Source organism: Canis aureus, chromosome 30 (genome assembly GCF_053574225.1).
Source record: "Canis aureus isolate CA01 chromosome 30, VMU_Caureus_v.1.0, whole genome shotgun sequence".
Taxonomy (NCBI): Eukaryota; Metazoa; Chordata; class Mammalia; order Carnivora; family Canidae; genus Canis; species Canis aureus.
This window is the reverse complement of record NC_135640.1, coordinates 992,227-1,015,398: the sequence shown is the minus strand read 5'-3', so window position 1 is coordinate 1,015,398 and position 23,172 is coordinate 992,227.

The window sequence follows — 23,172 nt, the reverse complement described above, 5'->3', positions numbered from 1 at the left end:
TGCTCACACATGCTTTTCCCGCAACCTCTCCCAGCCACTAACATAAGGATGTTAGCAGCTACTCCTACAGTCAGGCAGGATGCGGGAGGGTTCTGCCCTGTCCTCAGCTCTCACAGGGAAGCATGTCTTGAAGCCAGCTGTCAACTAGCTGCATTCCTATGGCAGTGAGAAGGTAGCAGTACTCTGAGTCAGGAGGTTCCAAGATTACCACTCTACTGCACCTGGAGATACCCTCCAGGTCTGCATTGTTAACTTGTACTCAGAAAACTCTGGCAGTCGTCTCTTGTGAAGACGTGTGAAACTCACTCTGCAGGCAGTGTGGAAGTGTGAGGGACTGAGGGTGAGCTCAACTCTCAGAAGTAAGATTCTTTTGAACAAGGCGTTCAGCTACCATCTCACATATGGAACTTAGTATGTAGCACCTGTCTACCACAAGAATTACTGGGAAATCGTGAATTGAGCTTGGAGGCACTCGTCATGTGTGCCGGGTGATTCCAATTACCTCTCCCAGGATTTCCGTCAAACAGCGAGCCTAGGCCTTTTAGAAGCCAAGGGTACCAGCAGGCTGGATGTGGAGGTACAGGCCAAAAGGTCAACTCTCAGAAGTGTGTATGCATGGGAGGCAGATGTCTGATACCCGCTCGTACATGGGATTTGGAACCTAGCTACACTCTGGTTGAGGAAAGTCGTTTGAAATCGCTGTATTCAACTCAGATACATGGGAGTTCAGGCCCAGTGCTCACACATGCTTTTCCCGCAACCTCTCCCAGCCACTAACATTAGGATGTTAGCAGCTACTCCTACAGTCAGGCAGCATGCGGGAGGGTTCTGCCCTGTCCTCAGCTCTCACAGGGAAGCATGTCTTGAAGCCAGCTGTCAACTAGCTGCATTCCTATGGCAGTGAGAAGGTAGCAGTACTCTGAGTCAGGAGGTTCCAAGATTACCACTCTACTGCACCTGGAGATACCCTCCAGGTCTGCATTGTTAACTTGTACTCAGAAGCCTCTGGCAATCGTCTCTGGTGAAGACGTGTGAAACTCACTCTGCAGGCAGTGTGGAACTGTGAGGGACTGAGGGTGGGCTCAACTCTCAGAAGTAAGATGCTTTTGGACAAGACGTTCAGCTACATTCTCACATATGGAACTTAGTATGTAGCACCTGTCTACCACAAGGATTACTGGGAAATCGTGAATTGAGCTTGGAGGCACTCGTCTTGTGTGCCGGGAGATTCCAATTACCTCTCCCAGCACTTCCGTCAAACAGCGAGCCTAGGCCTTTTAGAAGCCAAGGGTACCAGCAGGCTGGATGTGGAGGTACAGGCCATAAGCTCAACTCTCAGAAGTGTGTATGCATGGGAGGCAGATGTCTGCTACCGCTCGTACATGGGATTTGGAACCTAGCTACACTCTGGTTGAGGAAAGCCGTTGGAAATCGCTGTATTCAACTCAGATACACGGGAGTTCAGGCCCAGTGCTCACACATGCTTTTCCCGCAAACTCTCCCATCCACTAACATTAGGATGTTAGCAGCTACTCCTACAGTCAGGCAGCATGCGGGAGGGTTCTGCCCTGTCCTCAGCTCTCACAGGGAAGCATGTCTTGAAGCCAGCTGTCAACTAGCTGCATTCCTATGGCAGTGAGAAGGTAGCAGTATTCTGAGTCAGGAGGTTCCAAGATTACCAGTCGACTGCACCTGGGGATACCCTCCAGGTCTGCATTGTTACCTTGCGTCTCAGAAGCCTCTGGCAAACGTCTCTGCTGAAGACCACGAAACTCACTCTGCAGGCAGTGTGGAACTGTAGGGACTGAGGCTGAGCTCAACTCTCAGAAGTAAGATGGTTTTGGACAAGGCGTTCAGCTACCCTCTCACGTATGGAACTTAGTATGTAGCACCAGTCTACCACAGGAATTACTAGGAAATCGCTGAACTGAGCTTGGAGGCACTAGTCTTGTGTGCCGGGTGATTCCAATTACCTCTCCCAGCACTTCCGTCAAACAGCGAGCCTAGGCCTTTTAGAAGCCAAGGGTACCAGCAGGCTGGATGTGGAGGTACAGGCCATAAGCTCAACTCTCAGAAGTGTGTATGCATGGGAGGCAGATGTCTGCTACTCATTCGGACATGGGAGTTGGAACCTAGCTACACTGTGATTGAAGAAGGCCATTGGAAATCGCTGTATTCAACTCAGATACACGGGAGTTCAGGCCCAGTGCTCACACATGCTTTTCCCGCAACCTCTCCCAGCCACTAACCTAAGGATGTTAGCAGCTACTCCTACAGTCAGGACGGTGCGGGAGGGTTCTGCCCTGTCCTCAGCTCTCACAGGGAAGCATGTCTAGAAGCCAGCTGTCAACTAGCTGCATTCCTATGGCAGTGAGAAGGTAGCAGTACTCTGAGTCAGGACGTTCCAAGATTACCACTCTACTGCACCTGGAGATACCCTCCAGGTCTGCATTGTTAACTTGTACTCAGAAGCCTCTGGCAATCGTCTCTGGTGAAGACGTGTGAAACTCACTCTGCAGGCAGTGTGGAACTGTGAGGGACTGAGGCTGAGCTCAACTCTCAGAAGTAAGATGGTTTTGGACAAGGCGTTCAGCTACCCTCTCACGTATGGAACTTAGTATGTAGCACCTGTCTACCACAAGAATTACTGGGAAATCGTGAATTGAGCTTGGAGGCACTCGTCTTGTGTGCCGGGTGATTCCAATTACCTCTCCCAGCACTTCCGTCAAACAGCGAGCCTAGGCCTTTTAGAAGCCAAGGGTACCAGCAGGCTGGATGTGGAGGTACAGGCCATAAGCTCAACTCTCAGAAGTGTGTATGCATGGGAGGCAGATGTCTGCTACTCATTCGGACATGGGATTTTGAACCTAGCTACACTCTCTTTGAGGAAAGCCGTTGGAAATCGCTGTATTCAACTCAGACACACGGGAGTTCAGACCCAGTGCTCACACATGCTTTTCCCGCAACCTCTCCCAGCCACTAACATTAGGATGTTAGCAGCTACTCCTACAGTCAGGCAGGATGCGGGAGGGTTCTGCCCTGTCTTCAGCTCTCACAGGGAAGCATGTATTGAAGCCAGCTGTCAACTAGCTGCATTCCTATGGCAGTGAGAAGGTAGCAGTATTCTGAGTCGGGAGGTTCCAAGATTACCACTCTACTGCACCTGGAGATACCCTCCAGGTCTGCATTGTTAACTTGTACTCAGAAGCCTCTGGCAATCGTCTCTGGTGAAGACGTGTGAAACTCACTCTGCAGGCAGTGTGGAAGTGTGACGGACGGAGGGTGTGCTCAACTCTCAGAAGTAAGATGCTTTTGGACATGGCGTTCAGCTACCTTCTCACATATGGAACTTAGTATGTAGCACCTGTCTACCACAAGAATTACTGGGAAATCGTGAATTGAGCTTAGAGGCACTCGTCTTGTGTGCCGGGAGATTCCAATTACCTCTCCCAGCACTTCCGTCAAACAGCGAGCCTAGGCCTTTTAGAAGCCAAGGGTACCAGCAGGCTGGATGTGGAGGTACAGGCCAAAAGCTCAACTCTCAGAAGTGTGTATGCATGGGAGGCAGAGGTCTGCTATCGCTCGTACATGGGATTTGGAACCTAGCTACACTCTGGTTGAGGAAAGTCGTTGGAAATCGCTGTATTCAACTCAGATACACGGGAGTTCATACCCAGTGCTCACACATGCTTTTCCCGCAACCTCTCCCAGCCACTAACATTAGGATGTTAGCAGCTACTACTACATTCAGGCAGCATGCGGGAGGGTTCTGCCCTGTCCTTAGCTCTCATAGGGAAGCATGTCTTGAAGCCAGCTGTCAACTAGCTGCATTCCTATGGCAGTGAGAAGGTAGCAGTATTCTGAGTCAGGAGGTTCCAAGATTACCAGTCTACTGCATCTGGGGATACCCTCCAGGTCTGCACTGTTACCCTGCGTCTCAGAAGCCTCTGGCAAACGTCTCTGCTGAAGACCTGCGAAACTCACTCTGCAGGCAGTGTGGAACTGTGAGGGACTGAGGGTGAGCTCAACTCTCAGAAGTAAGATGGTTTTGGACAAGGCGTTAACCTACCCTCTCACGTATGGAACTTAGTATGTAGCACCAGTCTACCACAGGAATTACTAGGAAATCGCTGAACTGAGCTTGGAGGCACTAGTCTTGTGTGCCGGGTGATTCCAATTACCTCTCCCAGCACATCCGTCAAACAGCGAGCCTAGGCCTTTTAGAAGCCAAGGGTACCAGCAGGCTGGATGTGGAGGTACAGGCCATAAGCTCAACTCTCAGAAGTGTGTATGCATGGGAGGCAGATGTCTGCTACCCACTCGGACATGGGAGTTGGAACCTAGCTACACTGTGATTGAAGAAGGCCATTGGAAATCGCTGTATTCAACTCAGATACACGGGAGTTCAGGCCCAGTGCTCACACATGCTTTTCCCACAACCTCTCCCAGCCACTAACATAAGGATGTTAGCAGCTACTCCTACAGTCAGGCAGGATGCGGGAGGGTTCTGCCCTGTCCTCAGCTCTCACAGGGAAGCATGTCTTGAAGCCAGCTGTCAACTAGCTGCATTCCTATGGCAGTGAGAAGGTAGCAGTACTCTGAGTCAGGAGGTTCCAAGATTACCACTCTACTGCACCTGGAGATACCCTCCAGGTCTGCATTGTTAACTTGTACTCAGAAGCCTCTGGCAATCGTCTCTGGTGAAGACGTGTGAAACTCAATCTGCAGGCAGTGTGGAACTGTGAGGGACTGAGGGTCACCTCAACTCTCAGAAGTAAGATGCTTTAGGACAAGGCGTTCAGCTACCTTCTCACATAAGGAACTTAGTATGTAGCACCTGTCTACCACAAGAATTACTGGGAAATCGTGAATTGAGCTTGGAGGCACTCGTCTTGTGTGCCGGGAGATTCCAATTACCTCTCCCAGCACTTCCGTCAAACAGCGAGCCTAGGCCTTTTAGAAGCCAAGGGTACCAGCAGGCTGGATGTGGAGGTACAGGCCATAAGCACAACTCTCAGAAGTGTGTATGCATGGGAGGCAGATGTCTGCTACCCGCTCGTACATGGGATTTGGAACTTAACTACACTCTCTTTGAGGAAAGCCGTTGGAAATCGCTGTATTCAACTCAGACACACGGGAGTTCAGACCCAGTGCTCACACATGCTTTTCCCGCAACCTCTCCCAGCCACTAACATTAGGATGTTAGCAGCTACTCCTACAGTCAGGCAGGATGCGGGAGGGTTCTGCCCTGTCTTCAGCTCTCACAGGGAAGCATGTCTTGAAGCCAGCTGTCAACTAGCTGCATTCCTATGGCAGTGAGAAGGTAGCAGTATTCTGAGTCGGGAGGTTCCAAGATTACCACTCTACTGCACCTGGAGATACCCTCCAGGTCTGCATTGTTAACTTGTACTCAGAAGCCTCTGGCAATCGTCTCTGGTGAAGACGTGTGAAACTCACTCTGCAGGCAGTGTGGAAGTGTGAGGGACGGAGGGTGTGCTCAACTCTCAGAAGTAAGATGCTTTTGGACATGGCGTTCAGCTGCCTTCTCACATATGGAACTTAGTATGTAGCACCTGTCTACCACAAGAATTACTTGGAAATCGTGAATTGAGCTTAGAGGCACTCGTCTTGTGTGCCGGGAGATTCCAATTACCTCTCCCAGCACTTCCGTCAAACAGCGAGCCTAGGCCTTTTAGAAGCCAAGGGTACCAGCAGGCTGGATGTGGAGGTACAGGCCAAAAGCTCAACTCTCAGAAGTGTGTATGCATGGGAGGCAGAGGTCTGCTATCGCTCGTACATGGGATTTGGAACCTAGCTACACTCTGGTTGAGGAAAGTCGTTGGAAATCGCTGTATTCAACTCAGATACACGGGAGTTCATGCCCAGTGCTCACACATGCTTTTCCCGCAACCTCTCCCAGCCACTAACATTAGGATGTTAGCAGCTACTCCTACAGTCAGGCAGCATGCGGGAGGGTTCTGCCCTGTCCTTAGCTCTCATAGGGAAGCATGTCTTGAAGCCAGCTGTCAACTAGCTGCATTCCTATGGCAGTGAGAAGGTAGCAGTATTCTGAGTCAGGAGGTTCCAAGATTACCAGTCTACTGCATCTGGGGATACCCTCCAGGTCTGCACTGTTACCCTGCGTCTCAGAAGCCTCTGGCAAACGTCTCTGCTGAAGACCTGCGAAACTCACTCTTCAGGCAGTGTGGAACTGTGAGGGACTGAGGGTGAGCTCAACTCTCAGAAGTAAGATGGTTTTGGACAAGGCGTTCAGCTACCCTCTCACGTATGGAACTTAGTATGTAGCACCAGTCTACCACAGGAATTACTAGGAAATCGCTGAACTGAGCTTGGAGGCACTAGTCTTGTGTGCCGGGTGATTCCAATTACCTCTCCCAGCACATCCGTCAAACAGCGAGCCTAGGCCTTTTAGAAGCCAAGGGTACCAGCAGGCTGGATGTGGAGGTACAGGCCATAAGCTCAACTCTCAGAAGTGTGTATGCATGGGAGGCAGATGTCTGCTACCCACTCGGACATGGGAGTTGGAACCTAGCTACACTGTGATTGAAGAAGGCCATTGGAAATCGCTGTATTCAACTCAGATACACGGGAGTTCAGGCCCAGTGCTCACACATGCTTTTCCCACAACCTCTCCCAGCCACTAACATAAGGATGTTAGCAGCTACTCATACAGTCAGGCAGGATGCGGGAGGGTTCTGCCCTGTCCTCAGCTCTCACAGGGAAGCATGTCTTGAAGCCAGCTGTCAACTAGCTGCATTCCTATGGCAGTGAGAAGGTAGCAGTACTCTGAGTCAGGAGTTTCCAAGATTACCACTCTACTGCACCTGGAGATACCCTCCAGGTCTGCATTGTTAACTTGTACTCAGAAGCCTCTGGCAATCGTCTCTGGTGAAGACGTGTGAAACTCACTCTGCAGGCAGTGTGGAACTGTGAGGGACTGAGGGTGGGCTCAACTCTCAGAAGTAAGATGCTTTTGGACAAGACGTTCAGCTACATTCTCACATATGGAACTTAGTATGTAGCACCTGTCTACCACAAGAATTACTGGGAAATCTTGAATTGAGCTTGGAGGCACTCGTCTTGTGTGCCGGGAGATTCCAATTACCTCTCCCAGCACTTCCGTCAAACACGAGCCTAGGCCTTTTAGAAGCCAAGGGTACCAGCAGGCTGGATGTGGAGGTACAGGCCATAAGCTCAACTCTCAGAAGTGTGTATGCATGGGAGGCAGATGTCTGCTACCGCTCGTACATGGGATTTGGAACCTAGCTACACTCTGGTTGAGGAAAGCCGTTGGAAATCGCTGTATTCAACTCAGATACACGGGAGTTCAGGCCCAGTGCTCACACATGCTTTTCCCGCAACCTCTCCCATCCACTAACATTAGGATGTTAGCAGCTACTCCTACAGTCAGGCAGCATGCGGGAGGGTTCTGCCCTGTCCTCAGCTCTCACAGGGAAGCATGTCTTGAAGCCAGCTGTCAACTAGCTGCATTCCTATGGCAGTGAGAAGGTAGCAGTATTCTGAGTCAGGAGGTTCCAAGATTACCAGTCGACTGCACCTGGGGATACCCTCCAGGTCTGCATTGTTACCTTGCGTCTCAGAAGCCTCTGGCAAACGTCTCTGCTGAAGACCTGCGAAACTCACTCTGCAGGCAGTGTGGAACTGTAGGTACTGAGGCTGAGCTCAACTCTCAGAAGTAAGATGGTTTTGGACAAGGCGTTCAGCTACCCTCTCACGTATGGAACTTAGTATGTAGCACCAGTCTACCACAGGAATTACTAGGAAATCGCTGAACTGAGCTTGGAGGCACTAGTCTTGTGTGCCGGGTGATTCCAATTACCTCTCCCAGCACTTCCGTCAAACAGCGAGCCTAGGCCTTTTAGAAGCCAAGGGTACCAGCAGGCTGGATGTGGAGGTACAGGCCATAAGCTCAACTCTCAGAAGTGTGTATGCATGGGAGGCAGATGTCTGCTACTCATTCGGACATGGGAGTTGGAACCTAGCTACACTGTGATTGAAGAAGGCCATTGGAAATCGCTGTATTCAACTCAGATACACGGGAGTTCAGGCCCAGTGCTCACACATGCTTTTCCCGCAACCTCTCCCAGCCACTAACCTAAGGATGTTAGCAGCTACTCCTACAGTCAGGACGGTGCGGGAGGGTTCTGCCCTGTCCTCAGCTCTCACAGGGAAGCATGTCTAGAAGCCAGCTGTCAACTAGCTGCATTCCTATGGCAGTGAGAAGGTAGCAGTACTCTGAGTCAGGAGGTTCCAAGATTACCACTCTACTGCACCTGGAGATACCCTCCAGGTCTGCATTGTTAACTTGTACTCAGAAGCCTCTGGCAATCGTCTCTGGTGAAGACGTGTGAAACTCACTCTGCAGGCAGTGTGGAACTGTGAGGGACTGAGGCTGAGCTCAACTCTCAGAAGTAAGATGGTTTTGGACAAGGCGTTCAGCTACCCTCTCACGTATGGAACTTAGTATGTAGCACCTGTCTACCACAAGAATTACTGGGAAATCGTGAATTGAGCTTGGAGGCACTCGTCTTGTGTGCCGGGAGATTCCAATTACCTCTCCCAGCACTTCCGTCAAACAGCGAGCCTAGGCCTTTTAGAAGCCAAGGGTACCAGCAGGCTGGATGTGGAGGTACAGGCCATAAGCTCAACTCTCAGAAGTGTGTATGCATGGGAGGCAGATGTCTGCTACTCATTCGGACATGGGATTTTGAACCTAGCTACACTCTCTTTGAGGAAAGCCGTTGGAAATCGCTGTATTCAACTCAGACACACGGGAGTTCAGACCCAGTGCTCACACATGCTTTTCCCACAACCTCTCCCAGCCACTAACATTAGGATGTTAGCAGCTACTCCTACAGTCAGGCAGGATGCGGGAGGGTTCTGCCCTGTCTTCAGCTCTCACAGGGAAGCATGTCTTGAAGCCAGCTGTCAACTAGCTGCATTCCTATGGCAGTGAGAAGGTAGCAGTATTCTGAGTCGGGAGGTTCCAAGATTACCACTCTACTGCACCTGGAGATACCCTCCAGGTCTGCATTGTTAACTTGTACTCAGAAGCCTCTGGCAATCGTCTCTGGTGAAGACGTGTGAAACTCACTCTGCAGGCAGTGTGGAAGTGTGAGGGACGGAGGGTGTGCTCAACTCTCAGAAGTAAGATGCTTTTGGACATGGCGTTCAGCTACCTTCTCACATATGGAACTTAGTATGTAGCACCTGTCTACCACAAGAATTACTGGGAAATCGTGAATTGAGCTTAGAGGCACTCGTCTTGTGTGCCGGGAGATTCCAATTACCTCTCCCAGCACTTCCGTCAAACAGCGAGCCTAGGCCTTTTAGAAGCCAAGGGTACCAGCAGGCTGGATGTGGAGGTACAGGCCAAAAGCTCAACTCTCAGAAGTGTGTATGCATGGGAGGCAGAGGTCTGCTATCGCTCGTACATGGGATTTGGAACCTAGCTACACTCTGGTTGAGGAAAGTCGTTGGAAATCGCTGTATTCAACTCAGATACACGGGAGTTCATACCCAGTGCTCACACATGCTTTTCCCGCAACCTCTCCCAGCCACTAACATTAGGATGTTAGCAGCTACTCCTACAGTCAGGCAGCATGCGGGAGGGTTCTGCCCTGTCCTTAGCTCTCATAGGGAAGCATGTCTTGAAGCCAGCTGTCAACTAGCTGCATTCCTATGGCAGTGAGAAGGTAGCAGTATTCTGAGTCAGGAGGTTCCAAGATTACCAGTCTACTGCATCTGGGGATACCCTCCAGGTCTGCACTGTTACCCTGCGTCTCAGAAGCCTCTGGCCAACGTCTCTGCTGAAGACCTGCGAAACTCACTCTTCAGGCAGTGTGGAACTGTGAGGGACTGAGGGTGAGCTCAACTCTCAGAAGTAAGATGGTTTTGGACAAGGCGTTCAGCTACCCTCTCACGTATGGAACTTAGTATGTAGCACCAGTCTACCACAGGAATTACTAGGAAATCGCTGAACTGAGCTTGGAGGCACTAGTCTTGTGTGCCGGGTGATTCCAATTACCTCTCCCAGCACATCCATCAAACAGCGAGCCTAGGCCTTTTAGAAGCCAAGGGTACCAGCAGGCTGGATGTGGAGGTACAGGCCATAAGCTCAACTCTCAGAAGTGTGTATGCATGGGAGGCAGATGTCTGCTACCCACTCGGACATGGGAGTTGGAACCTAGCTACACTGTGATTGAAGAAGGCCATTGGAAATCGCTGTATTCAACTCAGATACACGGGAGTTCAGGCCCAGTGCTCACACATGCTTTTCCCACAACCTCTCCCAGCCACTAACATAAGGATGTTAGCAGCTACTCCTACAGTCAGGCAGGATGCGGGAGGGTTCTGCCCTGTCCTCAGCTCTCACAGGGAAGCATGTCTTGAAGCCAGCTGTCAACTAGCTGCATTCCTATGGCAGTGAGAAGGTAGCAGTACTCTGAGTCAGGAGTTTCCAAGATTACCACTCTACTGCACCTGGAGATACCCTCCAGGTCTGCATTGTTAACTTGTACTCAGAAGACTCTGGCAATCGTCTCTGGTGAAGACGTGTGAAACTCACTCTGCAGGCAGTGTGGAACTGTGAGGGACTGAGGGTGGGCTCAACTCTCAGAAGTAAGATGCTTTTGGACAAGGCGTTCAGCTACCTTCTCACATAGGGAACTTAGTTTGTAGCAACGGTCTACCACAAGAATTACTGGGAAATAGTGAATTGAGCTTGGAGGCACTCGTCTTGTGTGCCGGGAGATTCCAATTACCTCTCCCAGCACTTCCGTCAAACAGCGAGCCTAGGCCTTTTAGAAGCCAAGGGTACCAGCAGGCTGGATGTGGAGGTACAGGCCATAAGCTCAACTCTCAGAAGTGTGTATGCATGGGAGGCAGATGTCTGCTATCGCTCGTACATGGGATTTACAACATAGCTACACTCTGGTTGAGGAAAGTCGTTGGAAATCGCTGTATTCAACTCAGATACACGGGAGTTCAGGCCCAGTGCTCACACATGCTTTTCCCGCAACCTCTCCCAGCCACTAACATAAGGATGTTAGCAGCTACTCCTACAGTCAGGCAGGATGCGGGAGGGTTCTGCCCTGTCCTCAGCTCTCACAGGGAAGCATATCTTGAAGCCAGCTGTCAACTAGCTGCATTCCTATGGCAGTGAGAAGGTAGCAGTACTCTGAGTCAGGAGGTTCCAAGATTACCACTCTACTGCACCTGGAGATACCCTCCAGGTCTGCATTGTTAACTTGTACTCAGAAACCTCTGGCAGTCGTCTCTTGTGAAGACGTGTGAAACTCACTCTGCAGGCAGTGTGGAAGTGTGAGGGACTGAGGGTGAGCTCAACTCTCAGTAGTAAGATTCTTTTGAACAAGGCGTTCAGCTACCATCTCACATATGGAACTTAGTATGTAGCACCTGTCTACCACAAGAATTACTGGGAAATCGTGAATTGAGCTTGGAGGCACTCGTCATGTGTGCCGGGTGATTCCAATTACCTCTCCCAGGATTTCCGTCAAACAGCGAGCCTAGGCCTTTTAGAAGCCAAGGGTACCAGCAGGCTGGATGTGGAGGTACAGGCCAAAGCTCAACTCTCAGAAGTGTGTATGCATGGGAGGCAGATGTCTGATACCCGCTCGTACATGGGATTTGGAACCTAGCTACACTCTGGTTGAGGATAGTCGTTTGAAATCGCTGTATTCAACTCAGATACATGGGAGTTCAGGCCCAGTGCTCACACATGCTTCTCCCGCAACCTCTCCCAGCCACTAACATTAGGATGTTAGCAGCTACTCCTACAGTCAGGCAGCATGCGGGAGGGTTCTGCCCTGTCCTCAGCTCTCACAGGGAAGCATGTCTTGAAGCCAGCTGTCAACTAGCTGCATTCCTATGGCAGTGAGAAGGTAGCAGTACTCTGAGTCAGGAGGTTCCAAGATTACCACTCTACTGCACCTGGAGATACCCTCCAGGTCTGCATTGTTAACTTGTACTCAGAAGCCTCTGGCAATCGTCTCTGGTGAAGACGTGTGAAACTCACTCTGCAGGCAGTGTGGAACTGTGAGGGACTGAGGGTGGGCTCAACTCTCAGAAGTAAGATGCTTTTGGACAAGACGTTCAGCTACATTCTCACATATGGAACTTAGTATGTAGCAACTGTCTACCACAAGAATTACTGGGAAATCGTGAATTGAGCTTGGAGGCACTCGTCTTGTGTGCCGGGAGATTCCAATTACCTCTCCCAGCACTTCCGTCAAACAGCGAGCCTAGGCCTTTTAGAAGCCAAGGGTACCAGCAGGCTGGATGTGGAGGTACAGGCCATAAGCTCAACTCTCAGAAGTGTGTATGCATGGGAGGCAGATGTCTGCTACCGCTCGTACATGGGATTTGGAACCTAGCTACACTCTGGTTGAGGAAAGCCGTTGGAAATCGCTGTATTCAACTCAGATACACGGGAGTTCAGGCCCAGTGCTCACACATGCTTTTCCCGCAACCTCTCCCATCCACTAACATTAGGATGTTAGCAGCTACTCCTACAGTCAGGCAGCATGCGGGAGGGTTCTGCCCTGTCCTCAGCTCTCACAGGGAAGCATGTCTTGAAGCCAGCTGTCAACTAGCTGCATTCCTATGGCAGTGAGAAGGTAGCAGTATTCTGAGTCAGGAGGTTCCAAGATAACCAGTCGACTGCACCTGGGGATACCCTCCAGGTCTGCATTGTTACCTTGCGTCTCAGAAGCCTCTGGCAAACGTCTCTGCTGAAGACCTGCGATACTCACTCTGCAGTCAGTGTGGAACTGTAGGGACTGAGGGTGAGCTCAACTCTCAGAAGTAAGATGGTTTTGGACAAGGCGTTCAGCTACCCTCTCACGTATGGAACTTAGTATGTAGCACCAGTCTACCACAGGAATTACTAGGAAATCGCTGAACTGAGCTTGGAGGCACTAGTCTTGTGTGCCGGGTGATTCCAATTACCTCTCCCAGCACATTCGTCAAACAGCGAGCCTAGGCCTTTTAGAAGCCAAGGGTACCAGCAGGCTGGATGTGGAGGTACAGGCCATAAGCTCAACTCTCAGAAGTGTGTATGCATGGGAGGCAGATGTCTGCTACCCACTCGGACATGGGAGTTGGAACCTAGCTACACTGTGATTGAAGAAGGCCATTGGAAATCGCTGTATTCAACTCAGATACACGGGAGTTCAGGCCCAGTGCTCACACATGCTTTTCCCACAACCTCTCCCAGCCACTAACATAAGGATGTTAGCAGCTACTCCTACAGTCAGGCAGGATGCGGGAGGGTTCTGCCCTGTCCTCAGTTCTCACAGGGAAGCATGTCTTGAAGCCAGCTGTCAACTAGCTGCATTCCTATGGCAGTGAGAAGGTAGCAGTACTCTGAGTCAGGAGGTTCCAAGATTACCACTCTACTGCACCTGGAGATACCCTCCAGGTCTGCATTGTTAACTTGTACTCAGAAGACTCTGGCAATCGTCTCTGGTGAAGACGTGTGAAACTCACTCTGCAGGCAGTGTGGAACTGTGAGGGACTGAGGGTGGGCTCAACTCTCAGAAGTAAGATGCTTTTGGACAAGGCGTTCAGCTACCTTCTCACATAGGGAACTTAGTTTGTAGCAACTGTCTACCACAAGAATTACTGGGAAATCGTGAATTGAGCTTGGAGGCACTCGTCTTGTGTGCCGGGAGATTCCAATTACCTCTCCCAGCACTTCCGTCAAACAGCGAGCCTAGGCCTTTTAGAAGCCAAGTGTACCAGCAGGCTGGATGTGGAGGTACAGGCCATAAGCTCAACTCTCAGAAGTGTGTATGCATGGGAGGCAGATGTCTGCTACCGCTCGTACATGGGATTTTGAACCTATCTACACTCTGGTTGAGGAAAGTCGTTGGAAATCGCTGTATTCAACTCAGATACACGGGAGTTCAGGCCCAGTGCTCACACATGCTTTTCCCGCAACCTCTCCCAGCCACTAACATTAGGATGTTAGCAGCTACTCCTACAGTCAGGCAGCATGCGAGAGGGTTCTGCCCTGTCCTCAGCACTCACAGGGAAGCATGTCTTGAAGCCAGCTGTCAACTAGCTGCATTCCTATGGCAGTGAGAAGGTAGCAGTATTCTGAGTCAGGTGGTACCAAGATTACCAGTCTACTGCACCTGGGGATACCCTCCAGGTCTGCATTGTTACCCTGCGTCTCAGAAACCTCTGGCAAACGTCTCTGCTGAAGAACTGCGAAACTCACTCTGCAGGCAGTGTGGAACGGTGAGGGACTGAGGGTGAGCTCAACTCTCAGAAGTAAGATGGTTTTGGACAAGGCGTTCAGCTACCCTCTCACGTATGGAACTTAGTATGTAGCACCAGTCTACCACAGGAATTACTAGGAAATCGCTGAACTGAGCTTGGAGGCACTAGTCTTGTGTGCCGGGTGATTCCAATTACCTATCCCAGCACTTCCGTCAAACAGCGAGCCTAGGCCTTTTAGAAGCCAAGGGTACCAGCAGGCTGGATGTGGAGGTACAGGCCATAAGCTCAACTCTCAGAAGTGTGTATGCATGGGAGGCAGATGTCTGCTACTCATTCGGACATGGGAGTTGGAACCTAGCTACACTGTGATTGAAGAAGGCCATTGGAAATCGCTGTATTCAACTCAGATACACGGGAGTTCAGGCCCAGTGCTCACACATGCTTTTCCCGCAACCTCTCCCAGCCACAAACCTAAGGATGTTAGCAGCTACTCCTACAGTCAGGACGGTGCGGGAGGGTTCTGCCCTGTCCTCAGCTCTCACAGGTAAGCATGTCTTGAAGCCAGCTGTCAACTAGCTGCATTCCTATGGCAGTGAGAAGGTAGCAGTACTCTGAGTCAGGACGTTCCAAGATTACCACTCTACTGCACCTGGAGATACCCTCCAGGTCTGCATTGTTAACTTGTACTCAGAAGCCTCTGGCAATCGTCTCTGGTGAAGACGTGTGAAACTCACACTGCAGGCGCTGTGGAACTGTGAGGGACTGAGGGTGAGCTCAACTCTCAGAAGTAAGAAGGTTTTGGACAAGGCGTTCAGCTACCCTCTCACGTATGGAACTTAGTATGTAGCACCTGTCTACCACAAGAATTACTGGGAAATCGTGAATTGAGCTTGGAGGCACTCGTCTTGTGTGCCGGGAGATTCCAATTACCTCTCCCAGCACTTCCGTCAAACAGCGAGCCTAGGCCTTTTAGAAGCCAAGGGTACCAGCAGGCTGGATGTGGAGGTACAGGCCATAAGCTCAACTCTCAGAAGTGTGTATGCATGGGAGGCAGATGTCTGCGACCCGCTCGTACATGGGATTTGGAACCTAGCTACACTCTTGTTGAGGAAAGGCGTTGGAAATCGCTGTATTCAACTCAGATACACGGGAGTTCAGGCCCAGTGCTCACACATGCTTTTCCCGCAACCACTCCCAGCCACTAACATTAGGATGTTAGCAGCTACTCCTAAAGTCAGGCAGCATGCGGGAGGGTTCTGCCCTGCCTTAAGCTCTCTCAGGGAAGCATGTCTAGAAGCCAGCTAGCTGTCAACTAGCTGCATTCCTATGGCAGTGAGAAGGTAGCAGTATTCTGAGTCGGGAGGTTCCAAGATTACCAGGATACTGCACCTGGGGATACCCTCCAGTTCTGCATTGTTACCCTGCGTCTCAGAAGCCTCTGGCAAACGTCTCTGCTGAAGACCTGCAAAACTCACTCTACAGGCAGTGTGGAAATGTGAGGGAATGAGGCTGAGCTCAACTCTCAGAAGTAAGATGCTTTTGGACAAGGCGTTCAGCTCTCCTCTCACGTATGGAACTTAGTATGTAGCACCAGTCTACCACAGGAATTACTAGGAAATCGCTGAACTGAGCTTGGAGGCACTAGTCTTGTGTGTCGGGTGATTCCATTTACCTCTCCCAGCACTTCCGTCAAACAGCGAGCCTAGGCCTTTTAGAAGCCAAGGGTACCAGCAGGCTGGATGTGGAGTTACAGGCCATAAGCTCAAATCTCAGAAGTGTATATGCATGGGAGGCAGATGTCTGCTACCCACTCGGACATGGGAGTTGGTACCTAGCTACACTGTGTTTGAAGAAGGCCATTGGAAATCGCTGTATTCAACTCAGATACACGGGAGTTCAGGCCCAGTGCTCACACATGCTTTTCCCGCAACCTCTCCCAGCCTCTAACATAAGGATGTTAGCAGCTACTCCTACAGTCAGGCAGGATGCGGGAGGGTTCTGCCCTGTCCTCAGCTCGCACAGGGAAGCATGTCTTGAAGCCAGCTGTCAACTAGCTGCATTCCTATGGCAGTGAGAAGGTAGCAGTACTCTGAGTCAGGAGGTACCAAGATTACCACTCTACTGCACCTGGAGATACCCTCCAGGTCTGCATTGTTAACTTGTACTCAGAAGCCTCTGGCAATTGTCTCTGGTGAAGACGTGTGAAACTCACTCTGCAGGCAGTGTGGAAGTGTGAGGGACGGAGGGTGTGCTCAACTCTCAGAAGTAAGATGCTTTTGGACATGGCGTTCAGCTACCTTCTCACATATGGAACTTAGTATGTAGCACCTGTCTACCACAAGCATTACTGGGAAATCGTGAATTGAGCTTGGAGGCACTCGTCTTGTGTGCCGGGAGATTCCAATTACCTCTCCCAGCACTTCCGTCAAACAGCGAGCCTAGGCCTTTTAGAAGCCAAGGGTACCAGCAGGCTGGATGTGGACGTACAGGCCAAAAGCTCAACTCTCAGAAGTGTGTATGCATGGGAGGCAGATGTCTGCTATCGCTCGTACATGGGATTTGGAACCTAGCTACACTCTGGTTGAGGAAAGTCGTTGGAAATCGCTGTATTCAACTCAGATACACGGGAGTTCATGCCCAGTGCTCACACATGCTTTTCCCGCAACCTCTCCCAGCCACTAACATTAGGATGTTAGCAGCTACTCCTACAGTCAGGCAGCATGCGGGAGGATTCTGCCCTGTCCTTAGCTCTCACAGGGAAGCATGTCTTGAAGCCAGCTGTCAACTAGCTGCATTCCTATGGTAGTGAGAAGGTAGCAGTATTCTGAGTCAGGAGGTTCCAAGATTACCAGTCTACTGCATCTGGGGATACCCTCCAGGTCTGCACTGTTACCGTGCGTCTCAGAAGCCTCTGGCAAACGTCCTGCTGAAGACCTGCGAAACTCACTCTTCAGGCAGTGTGGAACTGTGAGGGACTGAGGGTGAGCTCAATTCTCAGAAGTAAGATGGTTTTGGACAAGGCGTTCAGCTACCCTCTCACGTATGGAACTTAGTATGTAGCACCAGTCTACCACAGGAATTACTAGGAAATCGCTGAACTGAGCTTGGAGGCACTAGTCTTGTGTGCCGGGTGATTCCAATTACCTCTCCCAGCACTTCCGTCAAACAGCGAGCCTAGGCCTTTTAGAAGCCAAGGGTACCAGCAGGCTGGATGTGGAGGTACAGGCCATAAGCTCAACTCTCAGAAGTGTGTATGCATGGGAGGCAGATGTCTGCTACCCACTCGGACATGAGAGTTGGAACCTAGCTACACTGTGATTGAAGAAGGCCATTGGAAATCGCTGTATTCAACTCAGATACACGGGAGTTCAGGCCCAGTGCTCACACATGCTTTTCGCGCAACCTCTCCCAGCCACTAACATAAGGATGTTAGCAGCTACTCCTACAGTCAGGCAGGATGCGGGAGGGTTCTGCCCTGTCCTCAGCTCTCACAGGGAAGCATGTCTTGAAGCCAGCTGTCAACTAGCTGCATTCCTATGGCAGTGAGAAGGTAGCAGTACTCTGAGTCAGGAGGTTCCAAGATTACCACTCTACTGCACCTGGAGATACCCTCCAGGTCTGCATTGTTAACTTGTACTCAGAAGACTCTGGCAATCGTCTCTGGTGAAGACGTGTGAAACTCACTCTGCAGGCAGTGTGGAACTGTGAGGGACTGAGGGTGGGCTCAACTCTCAGAAGTAAGATGCTTTGGACAAGGCGTTCAGCTACCTTCTCACATAGGGAACTTAGTTTGTAGCAACTGTCTACCACAAGAATTACTGGGAAATAGTGAATTGAGCTTGGAGGCACTCGACTTGTGTGCCGGGAGATTCCAATTACCTCTCCCAGCACTTCCGTCAAACAGCGAGCCTAGGCCTTTTAGAAGCCAAGGGTACCAGCAGGCTGGATGTGGAGGTACAGGCCATAAGCTCAACTCTCAGAAGTGTGTATGCATGGGAGGCAGATGTCTGCTATCGCTCGTACATGGGATTTGGAACCTAGCTACACTCTGGTTGAGGAAAGTCGTTGGAAATCGCTGTATTCAACTCAGATACACGGGAGTTCAGGCCCAGTGCTCACACATGCTTTTCCCGCAACCTCTCCCAGCCACTAACATTAGGATGTTAGCAGCTACTCCTACAGTCAGGCAGCATGCGAGAGGGTTCTGCCCTGTCCTCAGCACTCACAGGGAAGCATGTCTTGAAGCCAGCTGTCAACTAGCTGCATTCCTATGGCAGTGAGAAGGTAGCAGTATTCTGAGTCAGGAGGTTCCAAGATTACCAGTCGACTGCACCTGGGGATACCCTCCAGGTCTGCATTGTTACCCTGCGTCTCAGAAGCCTCTGGCAAACGTCTCTGCTGAAGACCTGCGAAACTCACTCTGCAGGCTTTGTGGAACGGTGAGGGACTGAGGGTGAGCTCAACTCTCAGAAGTAAGATGGTTTTGGACAAGGCGTTCAGCTACCCTCTCACGTATGGAACTTAGTATGTAGCACCAGTCTACCACAGGAATTACTAGGAAATCGCTGAACTGAGCTTGGAGGCACTAGTCTTGTGTGCCGGGTGATTCCAATTACCTCTCCCAGCACTTCCGTGAAACAGCGAGCCTAGGCCTTTTAGAAGCCAAGGGTACCAGCAGGCTGGATGTGGAGGTACAGGCCATAAGCTCAACTCTCAGAAGTGTGTATGCATGGGAGGCAGATGTCTGCTACCCACTCGGACATGGGAGTTGGAACCTAGCTACACTGTGATTGAAGAAGGCCATTGGAAATCGCTGTATTCAACTCAGATACACGGGAGTTCAGGCCCAGTGCTCACACATGCTTTTCCCGCAACCTCTCCCAGCCACTAACATAAGGATGTTAGCAGCTACTCCTACAGTCAGGCAGGATGCGGGAGGGTTCTGCCCTGTCCTCAGCTCTCACAGGGAAGCATGTCTTGAAGCCAGCTGTCAACTAGCTGCATTCCTATGGCAGTGAGAAGGTAGCAGTACTCTGAGTCAGGAGGTTCCAAGATTACCACTCTACTGCACCTGGAGATACCCTCCAGGTCTGCATTGTTAACTTGTACTCAGAAGCCTCTGGCAATCGTCTCTGGTGAAGACGTGTGAAACTCACTCTGCAGGCAGTGTGGAACTGTGAGGGACTGAGGGTGGGCTCAACTCTCAGAAGTAAGATGCTTTGGACAAGGCGTTCAGCTACCTTCTCACATAGGGAACTTAGTTTGTAGCAACTGTCTACCACAAGAATTACTGGGAAATAGTGAATTGAGCTTGGAGGCACTCGACTTGTGTGCCGGGAGATTCCAATTACCTCTCCCAGCACTTCCGTCAAACAGCGAGCCTAGGCCTTTTAGAAGCCAAGGGTACCAGGAGGCTGGATGTGGAGGTACAGGCCATAAGCTCAACTCTCAGAAGTGTGTATGCATGGGAGGCAGATGTCTGCTACCCGATCGTACATGGGATTTCGAACCTAGCTACACTCTGGTTGAGGAAAGCCGTTGGAAATCGCTGTATTCAACTCAGATACACGGGAGTTCAGGCCCAGTGCTCACACATGCTTTTCCCGAAACCTCTCCCAGCCACTAACATAAGGATGTTAGCAGCTACTCCTACAGTCAGGCAGGATGCGGGAGGGTTCTGCCATGTCCTCAGCTCTCACAGGGAAGCATGTCTTGAAGCCAGCTGTCAACTAGCTGAATTCCTATGGCAGTGAGAAGGTAGCAGTACTCTGAGTCAGGAGGTTCCAAGATTACCACTCTACTGCACCTGGAGATACCCTCCAGGTCTGCATTGTTAATTGTACTCAGAAGCCTCTGGCAATCGTCTCTGGTGAAGACCTGCGAAACTCACTCTGCAGGCAGTGTGGAACTGTGAGGGACTGAGGGTCAGCTCAACTCTCAGAAGTAAGATGGTTTTGGACAAGGCGTTCAGCTACCCTCTCACGTATGGAACTTAGTATGTAGCACCAGTCTACCACAGGAATTACTAGGATATCGCTGAACTGAGCTTGGAGGCACTAGTCTTGTGTGCCGGGTGATTCCAATTACTTATCCCAGCACTTCCATCAAACAGCGAGCCTAGGCCTTTTAGAAGCCAAGGGTACCAGCAGGCTGGATGTGGAGGTACAGGCCATAAGCTCAACTCTCAGAAGTGTGTATGCATGGGAGGCAGATGTCTGCTACCCACTCGGACATGGGAGTTGGAACCTAGCTACACTGTGATTGAAGAAGTCCATTGGAAATCGCTGTATTCTACTCAGATACACGGGAGTTCAGGCCCAGTGCTCACACATGCTTTTCCCGCAACCTCTCCCAGCCACTAACATAAGGATGTTAGCAGCTACTCCTACAGTCAGGCAGCATGCGAGAGGGTTCTGCCCTGTCCTCAGCACTCACAGGGAAGCATGTCTTGAAGCCAGCTGTCAACTAGCTGCATTCCTATGGCAGTGAGAAGGTAGCAGTATTCTGAGTCAGGAGGTTCCAAGATTACCAGTCTACTGCACCTGGGGATACCCTCCAGGTCTGCATTGTTACCCTGCGTCTCAGAAGCCTCTGGCAAACGTCTCTGCTGAAGACCTGCGAAACTCACTCTGCAGGCAGTGTGGAACTGTGAGGGACTGAGGCTGAGCTCAACTCTCAGAAGTAAGATGGTTTTGGACAAGGCGTTCAGCTACCCTCTCACGTATGGAACTTAGTATGTAGCACCAGTCTACCACAGGAATTACTAGGAAATCGCTGAACTGAGCTTGGAGGCACTAGTCTTGTTTGCCGGGTGATTCCAATTACCTCTCCCAGCACTTCCGTCAAACAGCGAGCCTAGGCCTTTTAGAAGCCAAGGGTACCAGCAGGCTGGATGTGGAGGTACAGGCCATAAGCTCAACTCTCAGAAGTGCGTATGCATGGGAAGCAGATGTCTGCTACCCACTCGGACATGGAGGTTGGAACCTAGCTACACTGTGATTGAAGAAGGCCATTGGAAACCGCTGTATTCAACTCAGATACACGAGAGTTCAGCCCCAGTGCTCACACATGCTTTTCCCGCAACCTCTCCCAGCCACTAACATTAGGATGTTAGCAGCTACTCCTACAGTCAGGCAGGAAGCGGGAGGGTTCTGCCCTGCCTTAAGCTCTCTCAGGGAAGCATGTCTAGAAGCCAGCTAGCTGTCAACTAGCTGCATTCCTATGGCAGTGAGAAGGTAGCAGTATTCTGAGTCAGGAGGTTCCAAGATTACCAGTCGACTGAACCTGGGGATACCCTCCAGGTCTGCATTTTTACCCTGCGTCTCAGAAGCCTCTGGCAAACGTCTCTGCTGAAGACCTGCGAAACTCACTCTGCAGGCAATGTGGAACTGTGAGGGACTGAGGGTGAGCTCAACTCTCAGAAGTAAGATGGTTTTGGACAAGGCGTTCAGCTACCCTCTCACGTATGGAACTTAGTATGTAGCACCAGTCTACCAAAGGAATTACTAGGAAATCGCTGAACTGAGCTTGGAGGCACTAGTCTTGTGTGCCGGGTGATTCCAATTACCTCTCCCAGCACATCCGTCAAACAGCGAGCCTAGGCCTTTTAGAAGTCAAGGGTACCAGCAGGCTGGATGTGGAGGTACAGGCCATAAGCTCAACTCTCAGAAGTGTGTATGCATGGGAGGCAGATGTCTGCTACCCACTCGGACATGGGAGTTGGAACCTAGCTACACTGTGATTGAAGAAGGCCATTGGAAATCGCTGTATTCAACTCAGATACACGGGAGTTCAGGCCCAGTGCTCACACATGCTTTTCGCGCAACCTCTCCCAGCCACTAACATAAGGATGTTAGCAGCTACTCCTACAGTCAGGCAGGATGCGGGAGGGTTCTGGCCTGTCTTCAGCTCTCACAGGGAAGCATGTCTTGAAGCCAGCTGTCAACTAGCTGCATTCCTATGGCAGTGAGAAGGTAGCAGTACTCTGAGTCAGGAGGTTCCAAGATTACCACTCTACTGCACCTGGAGATACCCTCCAGGTCTGCATTGTTAACTTGTACTCAGAAGCCTCTGGCAATCGTCTCTGGTGAAGACGTGTGAAACTCACTCTGCAGGCAGTGTGGAACTGTGAGGGACTGAGGGTGGGCTCAACTCTCAGAAGTAAGATGCTTTGGACAAGGCGTTCAGCTACCTTCTCACATAGGGAACTTAGTTAGTAGCAACTGTCTACCACAAGAATTACTGGGAAATCGTGAATTGAGCTTGGAGGCACTCGACTTGTGTGCCGGGAGATTCCAATTACCTCTCCCAGCACTTCCGTCAAACAGCGAGCCTAGGCCTTTTAGAAGCCAAGGGTACCAGCAGGCTGGATGTGGAGGTACAGGCCATAAGCTCAACTCTCAGAAGTGTGTATGCATGGGAGGCAGATGTCTGCTATCGCTCGTACATGGGATTTGGAACCTAGCTACACTCTGGTTGAGGAAAGTCGTTGGAAATCGCTGTATTCAACTCAGATACACGGGAGTTCAGGCCCAGTGCTCACACATGCTTTTCCCGCAACCTCTCCCAGCCACTAACATTAGGATGTTAGCAGCTACTCCTACAGTCAGGCAGCATGCGAGAGGGTTCTGCCCTGTCCTCAGCACTCACAGGGAAGCATGTCTTGAAGCCAGCTGTCAACTAGCTGCATTCCTATGGCAGTGAGAAGGTAGCAGTATTCTGAGTCAGGAGGTTCCAAGATTACCAGTCTACTGCACCTGGGGATACCCTCCAGGTCTGCATTGTTACCCTGCGTCTCAGAAGCCTCTGGCAAACGTCTCTGCTGAAGACCTGCGAAACTCACTCTGCAGGCAGTGTGGAACGGTGAGGGACTGAGGGTGAGCT